This window comes from Delphinapterus leucas, chromosome 2 (assembly GCF_059928025.1).
Source record: "Delphinapterus leucas isolate spDelLeu-1000000601 "Yukka" chromosome 2, BTC_Dleu_Yukka2, whole genome shotgun sequence".
Taxonomy (NCBI): domain Eukaryota; kingdom Metazoa; phylum Chordata; class Mammalia; order Artiodactyla; family Monodontidae; genus Delphinapterus; species Delphinapterus leucas.
Window position 1 is genome coordinate 142954488 of NC_143130.1, and position 17739 is coordinate 142972226.

Sequence of the window (17739 nt, forward strand, 5' to 3'; positions counted from 1 at the left end):
AAATACTCCTAAACTCATTCTATCAGGCTACCATCACCGTGATAACAAAGCCAAACAAAAATACCACAAAAAAAGAAAATTACAGGTCAATATCACTGATGAACATAGACACAAAAATCCTCAACAAAATACTAGCAAACCAAATCCAACAATACATTAAAAGGATCATACACCATGAGCAAGTGGGATTTATCCCAGGGATGCAAGGAGTCTTCAGTATCCACACATCAATCAGTGTGACACACCACATCAACAAACTGAAGAATAAAAACCGTATTGTCATCTCAATAGATGCAGAAAAAGCTTTAGACAAAATTCAACACCGATTTATGATTAAAAACTCTCCAGAAAGTGGGCATAAAGGGAAATTATCTCAACATAATAAAAGCCGTATATGACAAACCCACAGCTAAACATCCTTCTCAATGGTTAAGAGCTGAGAGCATTTCCTCTAAGATCAGGAACAAGACAAGGATCTCCACTCTTGCCACTTTTATTCAACATAGTTTTGGAAGTCAATCAGAGAAGAAAAAGAAATAAATGTACCCAGATTGGAAAAGAAGTAAAACGATCACAGTTTGCAGATGACATGATATTATACATAGAAAATCCTAAAGATGCTACCAGAAAACTGCTAGAACTCAACAATGAATTTGGTAAATTTGCAGGATACAAAATCAATATGCAGAAATCTCTTTCATTTCTATACATTAACAAGGAAAGATGAGAAAGAGAATTTAAGGAAACAATCCCATTTACCATAACATCAAAAAGAATAAAATACCTAGGAATATTATGTCATCTTAAACCAAGATTAAATTATATTTCTGAGGAAACAGGATTGATAAACTTCAATATAAAATATATTAAATGAGATATTTAATGTATGAATATTCCTACCATTAACTATTAGCAGTATATACCTTTTGCTTGACTTGATAAAACATTGCAATAACACAATTACACAAATGTGTTTAACTTAAGTTAAATTTGAAACATTTTCCTGGATTATAGAAGGCTTGGGAGACAAGTTAATGTAAAAATTCCTGGTCAGCCATGAGTCAAATGAGCATAAATTTGGATTGATTTTTAAATGAGCAGAAATTTGGACTGCTCTTTAGTGCAGTTCAGAGTTATTAAACTATTTATTTTGAATTAAGTATTAAAACACTTACAAAGGCTTGTTGCAAAGCCTGCTCTAAAATATATCATACACCTTATTTCACATGGAAATGAACAAATATCTCAATCTCAGTATAGAATCCAATTAGACTTTCTTCAATTCAGTTTTGGTCCAGAATAGCTCTGACTGACCCGTTAGAAGAATTAGAAACTTTTTAGAATAAAAGAAGAACGCTTCAGGATCTTCTGTCTTTTGAGTTTCTGTTTTCTCTCTCTCTCTCTCATATATATATTCACTTGTTTATCAATTTATTTGCCAATACATGTACATTTATATATAAGTAAAGAATATGCATATATATTACATGTGAATTACATATATGTGTAAAGAAAACCTTCACATCTAGCTACAAAAAATGTTTGTCACTTACCAAAAGATGTTCATTAAAATATGCTCCAGTGAAAGTGTTTGGCTGCACCCTGCAGGCCTGCAAACCTTGTAATTTCCCAACTGCGAGACTGAAGAAAGAGCCTGGAGACACCCACAATGTATTGGATAGGTAATCTTACACATTTGAAGCAAAAGTCCTGCACCGACACTGCCGACAGCAGACGGACAGCAGACGGCAGGCAGGACATTGCAGCACCTTCGCTACCGAGGGGGAAGAAGGAGGCTACTAGTTAGATGGGGAATTGAGGTCAGGTTGGCTCGTCAGTTACCAGAGAAACCAGCAGCTGGGGCAGGGGCAAGCCTGTAGGCAATTACTGATTAAGCCCTATAATTAAGAGGACTGGCTAGTTATGTGAGTAGGGTGTAGGTGAAGCATGGACTAGTCAGGCAGAGAATGTACAGAGAACAGGAGAACGGCCATCTTGATGGCCTGATCATACTGGCTGTTAGTGAGCTCACTGTGATCTCGATAAATTGCCTACCCTGGAATATTCACATCAGATAAGTTCATAAAACCAAAACAAACCAGAAAAGAAACAGTAAGTTTGGCTTACTGCATTGTTTGAAAAGGAAAAAAATTAGGACTCTTATTACACTATTTAATCAATATTCGTGTCAGTAGAACAGTTCCATTTCACCTGTGAAATATACTAATTGTTAAGAAATTTTTAATTAATGAACACCAAACGCAAAAACACAAACACTAAGTGTGTCTTTATTTGGACAAGATTGTTTCCTAAGGATGGTAATCCAGAGGCTTTCAATGCACTTTGGAAGTGTATGGTTTCCCAATCATTTCTTACGTAACAGAATTGCAGATCACCAGTTCTCCATTTCCATGGAATAAAGAATGATTTCTGGCAGGTGACTATGGATGACCTGGGTTTTATTTTTGATCTCTAGCTCTGACCTTGGTTAAGTCACTTACTCCACCTACTTCAGGTTCTTCATCTGTAAAGTGGGGATGATAATCCTTGCGTTGAAAGGATTGGTAGTGAGGCAACCAAGTAATGAGTGTGAAAGGACTTTTAAAAGTGGTTTTCTTTGAAAATAAAGCTATTGTTTTTTTGTTTTGTTTTGTTTTTAACATCTTTATTGGAGTATAATTGCTTTACAATGGTGTGTTAGTTTCTGCTTTATATCAAAGTGCTTTCATTTGAGTTTATTCCTTGGAGGAAGATTTGTAGGTTTCTTTCCTTCTTGTTTTCAAGGCCTCACTATTCCATTTTAATGCATGTATAGACTATGCTGCTTTTTGTTGTAGGTAAAGTGTACATTAAAATGTTTATATCCAGAAACAAGTATAAGTAAGCATTTTACTTCTTAATAGAATGAGGCAGGAATCACTTACATTTTAATCAACACTGGATCTGACCTGAGCTAGGCCATTTTAGGCCCCTCAGCTGCACACAGGAAATAGGTGGACACTCTGAATCCATTTTGGTGATTGCCATTTTAAAGATGATTGCCGATGCCACTGAAAGTGGGAATTAGGCACCAAATTAAGCACCAAAGCTGACAAGTAAAGCAGACTTTTACATCCTCAAAATAACCAAGTTAATTAGAGGAAGAGCATTATAAAAACAGAGCCTCAAAAAACAGATTTAAAGGAAAGCCATAAAACCCCCAGTGTCGGAGGTGATGACGGAAATCGTATTGCTAGTGTGGTGCCCATCACCACCTCAGGCATAGTTGAAACAAATCAATACATCCTTTGCAGGGAGTACACTTTTTCAAAGCTATATAAAGCTTAAATCCTTTTACACTTTATGTCATCTTTCAGGATTTCCTCCTCTTAGACTCCACTCACTCCACCCCCATCACGTATCCCAAAATAAGCAGCAGGAGCTTTATCAGGAGAGATGGGAGTGAGCTGCAATTTTACCCTGATTCCCAAATGGGAGCTATTTTTCTTTGGGGCTCTCCTGTCATGATATTATCATCGAACAGGTACATTTTCGTCTTGCACAGGAAAAAAAAAAAGAATGTACAATTCTGGTATGTTTGATTTATTATTTGGGAATGCTGAATGTTGGAGACAATAAATGTAAAATTAAGCAATATTCTTAGAGACGAGATGTTGACCCATCCTTTATTTACTTTTTTTTTTGGAGTGCTGCTTCTTTAGTGGATATGCATATGCTCTAGATGCTCACCTTTTTTTCTTATTTCTTTTCCTATTTATTCAGCTTCTTATTTTAAACAAGCTACTCAGAGGAACTTTTCTTTTACCTCTGCAGACTCTCCTCTCATTCTACCTTCTCTTCTGCAGGATCTCATCCAGTCTCTACGCTAAAATTACAAGTCGTACAAGTCAACGACTCTCAAAGTTATATCATTAGTCTAGAGCTCTCTTTTGATCTATACACCTAAATATTCAACAACCTATTGGGTATCTCCATTTGAATTTCCCCAGACCCTCAAGCTCATCACATAAATAAGAGAACCACTATTATCTACGTCGGCCAAATCTCTCCCCTTCAATGTTCACCACCTCAATCAATGAATGGTGTTATCCTTCTCCTCAGTGCCCAAGTCAGAACCCTCAGCATTTTTCCTGACACCTTTTCCTTTCTCACCTCTGCCTATGATCACCAGGTTTGCCAGTTCTACCTCCTATATATCTCTCAAATCAGTCCACCTATCACAGCCACCGTTATTTATCAAGTCCCCATCAATTCTTGTCTAGATCATTTTAAAGGCTCTCCATCACACTCTGCCTACAATTTTATCGCCCCTCTAAGTGATCCTCCATAAAGCTATCATAGTGGCCTTTTACTACTGTAAATCCAGTCATGTCAGTTCCCTGCTTAAAATGCTTCAGTGGTTTTGCAATCACCTCAGGGTTAAAATGCAAGCTCTTCAGCATGACATTCTCTAAGAGCTGGTCCCTGTAGCCTGTCCAGCCCCACGTCTGACTATTCCCTACCATTCATCTTGTCCTGCAGGTGTAACAAATACTGTTTTGCAGTTCTAGGAAATTGCCCCACTCTCAATCACTCCTCTCCTTTGGACATACTTTTCTCACTGCCTAGAATATTCTTGGTCTCTTTCTTTGCTTGCTTAGTCTCTGTCATCAACAATTCTGTTCAATTGTCACTTCCTGGAAAGTTGAACTCCTATATTCTAAAGGTCCTTAATCGCATCTCTGTTCTCACCAATTTCAGTATTTATGAAGAACTGAATACATGTGCCAGGCAGTGGGCTAAGAGCTAAAGATATACAAAGATGAAGACACACCTTTTCCCTCTATGAAGAACTTGGTCTAGTCTAGCTCCCCTTTCACATGCTGTAGTGTTTGTTTCTTTCATTATCATTACTTCATTTCATTATGTCTGTACACAGAGAGAGGTCCCTCTCTCTGACAGAATACTCAACTTGCTTTTCTTATTTTGCATTCCAGTTGCTTTCATAGACATCCTAGAGTGTTTCTTATTAACCCTCACTGGAGTGCCAGGACAGCTGTAAACCATTAGTTATTGGGCTTGCCTGCAAAGCACCATGCAATGATCGCATGATTGATTCAATTCATGCAACAACCATAATTCTGAATTTATGATGGGTTTTTAATAGTGATGGTTGGGGGAGATGTATCTCAGAGCTACTAAAATTCATTTTTCCTCCCAATCAATGCCAGAGTGAATTTGAGAAAGCATCTTTTTTGTTCTTAACAATCAAAAAGAAAAGAAAATTCATACTTCTTGCCTGATGAGGTAAATTGTAGATAGTCTCTGGAAATGTCTTGCAGAAAACAGCTCTCCAAAATTTACATTTGTCATTAGCTGCATGAATTGTCTGTACACAGAAAAGGGAAAGTGAGTTGGGAAATGTTTATGCACATCTCAAAAATGGCTCCCAACTGTTTCTATGCTGGTCTCTTTCTTCGCTAAGGAGATGAATGTCATTCACGTACTTACACAGTGGTGTCCCCCAGATTCTGGGGTCTCATCTAAAAGTACAGTGTTCCCAAAGGATCTCTGAAGAACGAAGCAAAGCTTGAACACTTCATTTATGTATTATTCTTTAGAAATCAAAAAGGAGATTAAAAAAGGAAAAACAAAATACATTATCTCAGTCAATATTAGCTACTCAAATAATTGACTAAATTTGAAATGGAGAAAATACAATGTTTCCATAGAACCTTGTATACATATCAATTCTTAACTCCCTCTCCTATGATTCCACTTTTACAGGATGCTGAAAGGGAAGGAAATATTCCTACACAAGATGACAGTCACTGTGGTACCACATTTGATTGCTAAATTTCCCAAGAATACTTTATTATTCATAAATTTATTCACTAAATTCTTCTCAAGTGACTATGACAGACACTGGTGTGGTGCTGAGAACTCAAAAGTGCTAAAAATAGACCACTTCCATGTTTTAATGAACTTATAGAAATAGAGATCAGCATTAAACATTTTCTCACAAAAATCAGCCTGATTATAGTTTATGCTAAAGGATATGAAGTAAAGAGCAGAATGTCAGAACATAAATTGTTAAGCAGCCATCTCCTCCCCGTCTTTCACCTGCCATAGCAGTGCTCCCAGAAATGGTGTGAGCTAACAATTCCTCAGCCCCAGTGTGAGCAGAGCAGCCTATTGTTTTGCTTGAGTCAAGGTGCGTTGGTGTGTTGGCCAGGAACCAGCTGGGGGAGCACCCTGCTGTCTGACAGCCAGGCATGCCCCCTGCCCTGGCCTGGAACTATCTATGATAGGCCACTGCCTGGGAAGTCTGTTTCAGGTCTGTCAAAAGAAAACTTGATATTTCTTGAAAGACAAGAAGACTTGAAACTTACTTTTCTAAGCTTCCAAGACCCTTTCCACAGCCAAAAGATAACATCATTTATATATCACTGGCCAGTTCCAAGCTCATCCACGCACATTATCCAGCTTGAACTTTACATCCACCCAGGGATGCACAATTGAGTATTCTCATTTACGGGGAAATCAAGGCTCAGAAAGGATACATGACTTGCCCGAGGTCGCACAGTTTATACATTATGGTCCTGGGGTTGAGACCCAGCTCTCCTAAACCCAAAGCAGGAGCTCTTTCTACCATGTCATAGTGTTCACCCCTTGGAGGCATTCATCACCCCAGTTCCTGGATAATTGTTAAGATTCTCATTTTAGTTGCCATCTGATCTTTGAACACTTCAGGAACAATTCTCTTCTTTCTGGAACCTCGTGGTGAGCAAAACGTGAGCCACGTGGAACAGACAGTGTAAAAGTGTCTTTTAGAAGGAGAGAGAAATTCAAATGGCCACTGTCAGTCTCTTTATGAGATGAGGGTCCAGGCAACTGAGAAATACAAAGTGACAGATAGGATCCTGAATGAAAAATCTATAGGAAGCAATACATTTAGTGAAAGAGATAAGGAATATTTTTGTTAAGCATGCAAGTCACTGTCCAAGTGGAAGATCTCATTTTAGAAAACTGAACATTTAGTTTAAACACTTCAGGAAGTTAGATTATTGTATTGATGTGAAAAATAAAACCCCAGAATAAGTCTTACTCTTTGAAGGATAAAAAGGCTTCTTTTTTTTTTTTTTTTTGTAGCTCACACAAGGACCAGAGTTGAGGTGTTAAAGCAACAGTCCCAGTCAGCTTTTGCTCCTGCATAACGGGGGACAGAAAGAAGGGCTGTGAGCTAGACCTAAGAAAAGTTGCATATCAGTACATGTGCTTTACCTTAAGACATCCCAGTCTGCAGCTGGGATCAGCCTTTTTTTTTCTTTCTGGCTTGCTTCAAGTGTACAGGGGTCTTTGTTTTCTCAATGAGTACAAGGTTTCTTTAAGGAGCAGAGGTAGTGCTCACATCCAACTAGTATGCAGTTATGCACTCAGTCTGGAATGCTCCAGAGTCTAGGAGGTAAGGTGACCTTGGGAAAGCAGAAATTTGTATTTAGTACGTTCTCTTCTATGTTTCTGGCTTGTCAGAGTCTGGGGTGCAAGAACAGCAGCATGATTAAAAGCACAAACTTTGAAATCAGGCTGCCTGGTGTTGAATCTTGGCTCTATTACTTAGCCTCTGTAAGTCTGAGAGGAAGTTATTTAACTTCTGTTACCTCATCTATAAAATAGGAATGGAAGGAATTTTTCTCCTATTTTTTTTCTCCACTTCTTTTTTCTCTCTTGCATTCTTTCTTTTCTCTCTCTCTCCTTCCCTTTCTTCTTTTTAGCTGGCATCACACAACCTTCCTTTGCTTCCTTCTGAGGAATCTACCACTTGTATGTCTTCCCACCATGGAGGTCAAAGAGGCCAGACATCCTCTCAACCCGACCCCACCCCCATCCTATTGGTTAAGACTCCAACATGTGGCCAACAATTCTTCCTGCTGAGGCTTTGCCTCTGGAAGGAGGAGTGCACGCATATAAAGAGAGATGAGAATTGGATGATGCTAAAAGCACAGCAGAGGCAGTCTGGGGCATCCAGGAGCAGAAGCCTTAAGCAATATCTGAGCTGGCTGCCTCCTCCCACCCCTGGTGTACCGGCTCCCTACCCCATCCTCCAGCCTTCCTGAAGACTCTGTTAGCTTCCCCATGTCCATCCAACACAGTTCTTCTCTAAGCTAACCCAAGTCAGGTTCTATTGTTTTCCTCTAAGAATGCTGACAGATGAAATGTGAAAAATAATACAATCACAAGGACTAAATAGGAAAACACAGATTGAGCACTTAATACACTGACTGGCCTATAATATACAATTAATAAAATATTAGTTATTACACATATCATTATTAAAACTACTACTGTTCTAGCATTACAGGTTGTCTTATTATTTATAAAAGAAGTTGAAAGGTTTTTTTCTGGGCATAATTTAAAATATGTTTCTGACTAAAAGAGAATGAATGATAAAGTATAAGAAATTTTAAAAATAGAGACGATTATGAGGAAGGAAATGGAAATAGTTCTTTCTCTTCTTAAAAATCAATACACGTGAATGGATAAAGATTCATCTGTTGTATAATACAGTTGATGTGTTATATGTGGTATATACAGTTGAACCTTGAACAACATGGATCCAACAACTGTGTGGATCCACTTATATGCAGATTTTTTTCAATAAATACAATCCATGGTTGGTTGAATCCATGGAGGAAGAACTGGGGATACAGAGGGCTAACTACAGGACTTGAGCATCTGCAGATTTTGGTATTTGCAGAGGGTCCTGGAACAATCCCCCATAGATACCTGGGAATGACAGTATTATAACAATGGGATATAATTCAGCCATGAGAAAGAAGGACATACTACCACTTGCAACAACATGGATAGATCTTGAGGGCATTAGGCTAAGTCAAATAAGTCAGACAGAGAAAGACAAATACTGTATATTATCACTTATATGCGGAAACTAAAATAGCTCAACTCATAGAAATAAAGACTAGAATGGTGCTTATCAGGGGCTGGGGATTGAGGGAAAAGGAGAGATGTTGGTCAAAGACTACAAGCTTCCAGTTATAAATGAAGAACCACTGGGATCTAATGTACAACATAATGCTTATAGTAATAAAACTGTACTATATACTTGAAAAACAAAAAAAGAGTAACTGGTGTGGCAGCTATGAAGATAAGTCACTTGGATCTCCCTTCAAGAAAGAACTCTCAGTGCAGCTTCAAGGAATGTAGTTAGCTGCCAGCCTTCAGCCTTGGAGATCCTCCTCAGCTTTGGAGCTGAGGCCATGCTCTTCCCAGCCAATAACTGAGCATGGTGGAGGTACCAGACCCTAGCTAATTCTGCCTAACATGAAACTCCTCTAATGGTCCACCTTTGCTCTGGAGCTCTCTTTTGGGTTGGCAGAGATGGTCAGATCTGCTTTGTGAAGAGGGCTTTCTCTACTCTCCCATGTCACAGGTATCAGATCTGTATAGTGGTCTAATGGCTACTTCTACCCAATCCTGCTTCCTCCTTTTATCTTTCACTCCCATGACAAACAGAGCACTTACACTCCTAATTCCATCATGACGTGTGCTTCCTGTATGAACCAACTAACATAAGGGAATATTTGCTTTCAGTCTTTTTTTTCTAAATGTCTGTGTTTGTGTGTATGTGTCTAATTTTTGTTACATAATTGAGTTCATATTGTAGATTTAATTTTAAAAATTTTCTTGTCTATTAATTATTAAAATGTTTCCATGTCATTAAAGCTTTTTTCATCAATATCCTTTTTATATTTTTAATTTATGAAGCTTTATTCATCTGCTAAATCCTATCACCTTAATTATTTATTTATAAGTTGAAACTAGAAGACTAAAAAGTGAGATCAGGCCCCAACCTTCTATGCTATGACATTGACATTATTGGAGACATAGGAAACATCAAAGCCACCCCATTTTCTTAAGCTGTAACCAGATTGGACCAAAATGAACATTTTCTACTTAAGAGTGTATGTACTTGGGGCAGAGGGTTAACTATATTTAAATGTGTCACCATTGACACAGAGCACAATTTGCCTGGTATTTGAAACACATAAAAGAGACAACTTTTCTCTGGCTTAATTCCTCAAGTTTAAGTATTCCACTTTCTATTTGTGATGATATGACACAAAGATTTGGATGTGAAGAGGAACATCCCAATGCTTACGACCTTCACCAATCACAGTGTAATAAGACTCCAAAGTACTGCAACTCCATTTTTTCCTTACTCATAGAAACTCACTCATAGAACCTATATTTGCAGCTTCGACTTGACCTTGATTTTTGATGTCAAAATGAGGTTCCTTGCAGTCAGGAGTTCTTCCTGCAACAACGATATGTGAATTTTATGTTTAATAATGCACTTACATATCTGGGGTACTTACATATCAATATCTTTTTAAAGGTTAAATAATGATTATTTTACATACTTGTATACATTATCTCATTGAATTCTCACAACACCAACTCAAAATAGTCATTATTAACACCACTTTTATTGTGAGGAAACTAAGTTCAGAGAAGTCAAGAAACTTACCTGCAGGCACAAAGTAAGCAGAGCTGGGGAGTAGAGCCACCATTAGAACCCAGACTTGCCTACTCTGAGCCCATGCTGCTCCAACCTCCATGCTGCCTTGGCCCCTACCATACTCTTACGCACCAGAATCTGCATTTAATGACAAACTTTTACCTCTATTCCTTGTAGCACTTATCCTAGCCCTGGACAAAGAAAAAATTCCATGTGATAGACAACATGATAGAACTTTAAAGAAAGTTCTATGCGAACATAATCTGAGGAACAGAGTTGCAGTGAAGCCTTTTAAGGAAGCTGAGTTTAGTGGACTTATTGAGCTTTCCAACACAGTTACAATATTTGCAAAAAGAATCCACGGTAATTTTAGGTATAACTAAAGGATTATGTGTGTGTGTGTTTTGAAGGAAAAGGAGAAAAAGGGTTAATAGATATTTGGACTGATTGTGTATCCCCAAAACTTATGTTGAAGTCCTAACAACTAGTATCTCAGAATGTGACTATATAGGCATACCTCAGAGATACTGCCAGTTTGGTTCCAGAACACTGCAATAATGCAAAATATTAAAATAAAGCAAGTAAGAGGAATTTTTTGGTTTCCCAGTTCATATAAAAGTTATGTTTATAATATACTGTAGTCTGTTAAGTGTGAAATAGAATTATATCTAAAAAAGTGTATACCTTAATTTAAAAAAATAATTTATTGCTAAAAATGCTAATCATCATGTGAACCTTCAGCTAGTTGTAATATTTTTGCTGGTGGAGGATCTTGCCTCAATATTGATGGCTGCTGACAAATCAGACTGTTGGTTGCTGAAAGTAGGGGTGGCTTTGGCAATCTCCTAAAATAAGACATCAATGAAGTTTGCCACATCAATTGACTCTTCCATAAAGGAATGATTTCTCTGTAGCATGCAATGCTGTTTGCTAGAATTTTACCCACAGTAGAATTTCTTGCAAAATTAAGCGAGTCAATCCTCTCAGACTCTGCCACTGCTTTATCAACTAAGTTTATGTAATATTCTAAACCCTTTGTTGTCATTTCAACCATCTTCACAGCATCTTCACCAGAAGTAGGTTCCATTTCAAGAAATCACTTTCTCTGCTCATCCATAGGAAGCAACTTCTCATTAGTTCAAGTTTTATCATGAGATTGCAGAAATTCAGTCACATCTTCAGGCTCCACTTCTAGTTCTCCAGCTATTTATATCACATCTGCAGGGACTTCCTCCATTAAAGTCTTGAACCCCTCAAAGTCATCCATGAGGGTTGGAATCAACTTCTTCAAAACTCTTGTTAATGTTGATATTTTGACCTCTTCCCATGAACCATGAATGTTCTTGGTGGCATCTAGAATACTGAATTCTTTTCAGAAGTTTTTCAATATACATTGATTGTCCAGGTCCAACAGAAGAACCACTATCTATGGCAGCTATAGACTTATGAAATGTATTTCTTAAATAATAATACTTGAAAGTCAAAATTACTCCTTGACCCAAGGGCTGCAGAATGGATTGTGTTAGTAGGCATGAAAACAGCATTAATCTCTTTGTACAGCTCCATCAAAGCTCTTGGGTGACCAGGCACACCGTCAGTGAGCAGTAATATTTTGAAAGAAATCTTTTTCTTTTCCTGAGCAGTAGGTCTTCATGGTGGCTTAAAATATTCAGTAAACCATGTTGTAAACAGATACATTAACATCCAGGCTTTATTGTTCCATTTATAGAGCACAGGCAGAGTAGATTTAGCATAATTCTTAGGGGCCCTAGGGTTTTCTGAATGGTAGATGAGCACTGGCTTCAACTTCAAGTCACCAGCCACATTTGCCTCTAACAAGAGAGGCAGCCTGTTTTTCAAAGATTTGAAGCCAGGCATTGACTTCTCCTCTCCAGCTATGATAAACCTAGGTGACATCTACTTCCAACAGAAGGCTGTTTTGTCTACTTTGAATATCTATTATCTAGTGTCACCACCTTCATTAATTATCTCAGCTGATCATCTGAATAACTTGCTGCAGCTTCTACATCAGCACTTGCTGCTTCACCTTGCACTTTCATGTTATGGAGATGCTTCTTTCCTTAAACCTAATGATCTGATCTCTGCTACCTTCACACTTTTCTTCTGCAGTTTTCTCCCCTCTCTTAACTTTCAAGGAATTGAAGAGAGTTAGGGCCTTGCTCTGGATTAGGCTTAGCTTAGGGGAATGTTGTGGCTGGTTTGATCTTCTATCAAGATCACTAAAATTTTCTCCATTTCAAAAATAGGGCTGTTCTACTTTCTTATCATTTGCACATTCACTGGAGTAGCAATTCTAACTTCTTTCAAAAACTTTTCCTTTGCATTCACAACTTGTCTAACTACTTGGCACAAGAGCACTACCTTTCAGCCTATCTTGGCTTTTGACATGCTTTCCTCACTGAATTTAATAATTTCTAGCTTTTGATTTAAACTGAGAAACATGTAAGTCTTCTGTTCACTTAAACGGTTAGAGGTCATTGTAGGGCTATTAATTGGCCTAATTGCGATATTGTTGTGTCTGAGAAAATAGGGAGGACTGAGGAGAGGGAGAGAGATGGAGGAAAAGCTGGTTGATGGAGCAGTCAGAAGACACAAAACATCTTATCCCAAAACAGTGGTAACCACACCATCAAAGATCAGTAATCATAGATCACCATAACAAATATAATAATAATGGAAAAGCTTGAAATAACGTGAGAATTACCAAAATGTGAAACAGAGATGCAAAGTAAGCAAATGCTGTTGGAAAAGTGGTGCCAAAAGTCTTGCTCAATGCTTCAGGGTTGCCACAAACCCTCAACTTGTAAAAAATGCAGTACATGTGAAGTGTGATGAAGAAAAGTACAATAAAATGAGGTATGCCTGCATTTGGAGGTAGAATCTTTAAAAAGGTAATTAGGTTTAAATGAGGTCATTATGGTGGGCCCTAAATCAATGTGACTGGTGTCCCTATCATAAAAGGAAATTAGTACAGATACACAGAGAGGAAAGAACATGTTAAGGCACAGGGAGAAAAAGGCCATCTACAGGCCAAGAAGCAAGGCCTCAAGAAGAACCAATCATGACCACACTTTGATCTTGGACTTCTGTCCTCCAGAATCATGAGAAAATTAGTTTCTTTTATTTAAACAACCCAACCTGTGGTACCTTGTTAACCCTTGCAAACTAATACAGGAGATGAGGCTAAAAAGGCAAGGAATTGATTAGTGAGGTCCTTATATGCCATGTTTAGGAGTTTATGCTTTTATTCAGAAAACAATGGGGAGCTACCAAAAGATTTAAATCAAGAAGAGAGGTAATAAAATTCAGGCTTTAGAAATGTTTAATCTTTGTAATCAATAAATCCACTTCTGTCCCTATCTAGCTCTTCCATGATGAAAGTAAATGGGTCTGAGGGGAAATGGAAGTAATTATTCAGTGACTGGTTCTTACATATCCGATCAGGCTTCAGGCTACATTTTCAACAATCCCACCTCTGCCTTGTCCTTATTTCCAGCTTTTTTTCCCCCCACAGTAATCCCTGAGTCCACAGTCCAGACTCTTCTTCCAGGTCATGAGCCCTGCCTGACTCACCAAATCTCATCACTACCCATGACATAACATGGCATTTAGGGGACATTGCAAAGACTTAAAAGGGTTGCAAAATGAAGTATTTATAATAGAGGCCCAATACTAAGCCTATACTGAGATCCCTACTCATCTGGGCATAGCTGAAAACATGGGTGTTGCCTGTGAGGTGCCCAGGGGACAAATAGTCTGGAAGCGCTTATCTCTGCCATCAATTTCTAGTCCAACCTATTGAATGTGTGCCAGGTTAATGGAGGGGGAAACTGAAGAAATTGGTTTCCTGGCGTTCTGGTGAGAGGTCAGGTGGCTGCATGTGATGGGGTGGTTAGCAGATATCTCCTCCTGTGCTTCACATATCACCCAGCACAGGCCCTGTGAGGAAGGGGTCTTACTCTTTGGGGAGCGTGGGGAGATAACAATGTTGGTGTGGAAATGAGAGTTTTCGCAGGAAGGAGGTAGACCATGAGAAAACAGTCTATAAAGACATCAAGCATCCTCTCCTCTCAGCCTCACTCCTGGGCTCACTCCTGACACTCATGATGGAACAGGGGTTAAGTAGTTGTATGGGGCAGGTTGCCAAAGGTCAATGAGCTAGTGAGGCCCTGAGGAACTTGGCATCACCAAGTCAAGGAATTACTCAGGTAACCATTGAGTGTCATTCACTAGTTTGTACTGCTGTCCTATCCCTGTTCTTTGTTTAGTGTGTCAGTGCTCATGTAGCATATCACATATCAAACTATTACATTTCTCCTTCAACTTCTGGGAGAAAATAAGGACACAAAGTAAGACTGACTTTTACCCTCTCTATATAACATGACTTCCTCATATATTTTATTCTCAACTTTTCTGCCTGTATAAAGTGGTTTGGTAATTAATAATCACTTTATTTATAAAGTTATGAGAGAGTGGGAACAAGGTGCTATTTCCTCATAAAAATTATCTTCATGACATTTGGTATTAACCCACTCAAAGAAGGCAGTAAAGATTCATTGTTGTACTCAGAGACACTTTGGCAGAATACTCAACAGACATGATACATTGAGTAGAGTGGGCTCTTTTTTTATGGTGGTGAGGAGAGTGGGTGGTGAGTTGCTAAGGAATTTCTTACAAGCTAAAAATATATAGGCCTAATCTGCTCTCCAGGTTATAAGCAATTAACTCATCTTCTCAGCTTTCCTCTTGAAACTGGGCCAGACTCTGTGGGATAAATAGAATGTAGCAGTACAGTCATCCTTTTGTATCTTCAGGGGATTGGTTCCAGGACCCCTGGGATACCAAAATCTGTGGATGATCAAGTCCCTTAATATAAAATGGCATAGTATTTGCATATAACCTATACATATCCTCCTGTATACTTTAAATCACCTCTAGATTGCTTATAATACTTAATACAATGTAAATGATATGTAAATAATTGCCAGCATGAGGCAAATTCAAGTTTTCCTTTTTGTAATTTCCCAGAATTATTTTCCCAAATATTTTTGATCTGTAGTGGGTTGAATCCATACCTGTGCAACTCAGAGATACAGAGGGGTGACTATAACTCTGTGTGACTTCTGAGATTGAGTCATCAAAGGCCATACAACTTCCACCTGCTTCTCTCTACTTTACTATGCTCACCCGCGGGAACAAGTCATCATGTTGTAAGGTAGCCCAGGCTCCATGGTGAGGCCATGCATATGTGTTTCAGCCTTTGGCTCCAGTAAGGTCCAAGGTGATAGCCAGCATCCCCTGGTAGATATGTGAGTAAACAAGCCTTCAGATGATTCTAGCCTTCAAGCTTCAAGCTGCCATTAGTGGAGTGGAGCTATTTCCACTGAGCCTTTCCAAAACTTCAGATCCACAAACAAACTAAAAGCTGTGATTGTTTTAGGGTGGTTATTCCACAGCACTGGTAAGCAGACAAATGGCTCCTTATTGCCAACAAGACATGGTTTCCATTGTGCTAGGGATGAGGTGTAGCGTTTTGCAGTTATCTTTGAGGCTAAAATTATGTAGTGGGAAAGAGCACAGGCTTTGGAAGCAGAAGAATCTAAGCTCAGATTCCAGCACTGGCCCCTACTAACAGCTGGGTGACCTCTGGCTGATTACTGAACCTCATCTTAAGAAGGGAACTTCTTTACTTACATCACTAAGCTGTTGTGGGACTAACTGAGAGCCTTTAAAGAACTTAATACAAACTATCATGTACTCTCTTAGGAACTAAGATCTCTGAATGAGTAGAGTTCAAATTTGGGGGGACAGGAAACAACACTTTGGGGAGTGGGTTATTAAAAGTAGTGAAGGAAGGAATCTCTTCCACTTCCACCCTTTGATTCCTGAATTTGTTGTGTTTTGGCTATGGAATTAAAAAGTACCATACTCTAGTCATTGGTCCATTACATATATACCACTTTCACTTAATAACAGTGTTGATGTCCATAGATTTCATTATGGTTTGTGGATTATATATCATTCAGTTCATGATGGGTAACTCAGGTTGTGTGACCACCTGGTACCCCGTTATTCAGTCATTAAGTATTTATCTGGGCAAGTAGCAAGCAGGAACCAGAGGTCTATACAACATCCTTGATGGCCACAGACTTCAGCACCATGACACCAGCTGGGTCAAAAGGCCTAAGTGATGGAGTAGCTTGCACTGCAGCCTGGCCTGCTTCAGACCTTGCTTTGCTTCAGGACTCACCCAAATGTCAGTTACTAAGTTAATGAGTGAGAAGAACACACTCATAATGGTATATCCTGCTTTTAAAATTCAAAGAGATGATTGTGCCTCTTTCTTAATGGTAGGAAAATTATCCTTTACTTTGGAAGGAATATCCCAACAAGCCCCACATATCTGAACTCTTAGAAACTTTTCTAAAGAAACAGAGCCCTGAATTTTCATGGTGCTCATTTCCCACACTCGGGACATATTTGTCTTATTTAGGCTTCTAGGATTTCCGTCTTACACTGCTCCTCAGGCCCAGTCAATATAATGAGTGATCTATGTGATGTCAGGAGGGTCAAGGTTCTCCACAGTCTATTACAACTAAGAGGAGAAGGGTTGATAGGACCCTCTCCCCACCAGGTGAAAAAAATTGCCTCTGGTTGTCCTTGTTGTTTATATGGAGGAAAAAAAGCAATATGATCAATTTGTATAGCAGCTGTCAAGGGCTGTTTAATTTGCTTCAATAAATATACCACATCCTGAGCTCTAAATGAAGTTACACCTAATTGGATGTATGATACTCCATAGTCATTCTCTAGAATCGACTTGCCAAACAGGGCAGTTGAATGAGAACATGACAGGAATCATCACCCCTGCAACTTTCAAGTCTTTAATGAGAGCACTAATCTCTGTAGTACTCCCACATCTGAAGGCTTGGCTCTGGTTTACACACCAAAAAAGAAGGGGAGTTCCTGAACCAATGTGAAGATTTTGTCATTTGCTGAGTGTGTTTATTCTAATTCTGTATTTAGGAACTGAGGAAATAACCACATGATGGTTAGATCCATTGGGCCCACTGTGAGAGAGACTCTAAACAAACTCCATTTAAAAGCTGATCTCCATAAACCCTCACTAAGATCTTAGAACCCATTTCGACACATAGTTTCCAGGTTTCTACTGTTATACATTAACACTTTCTATTGTT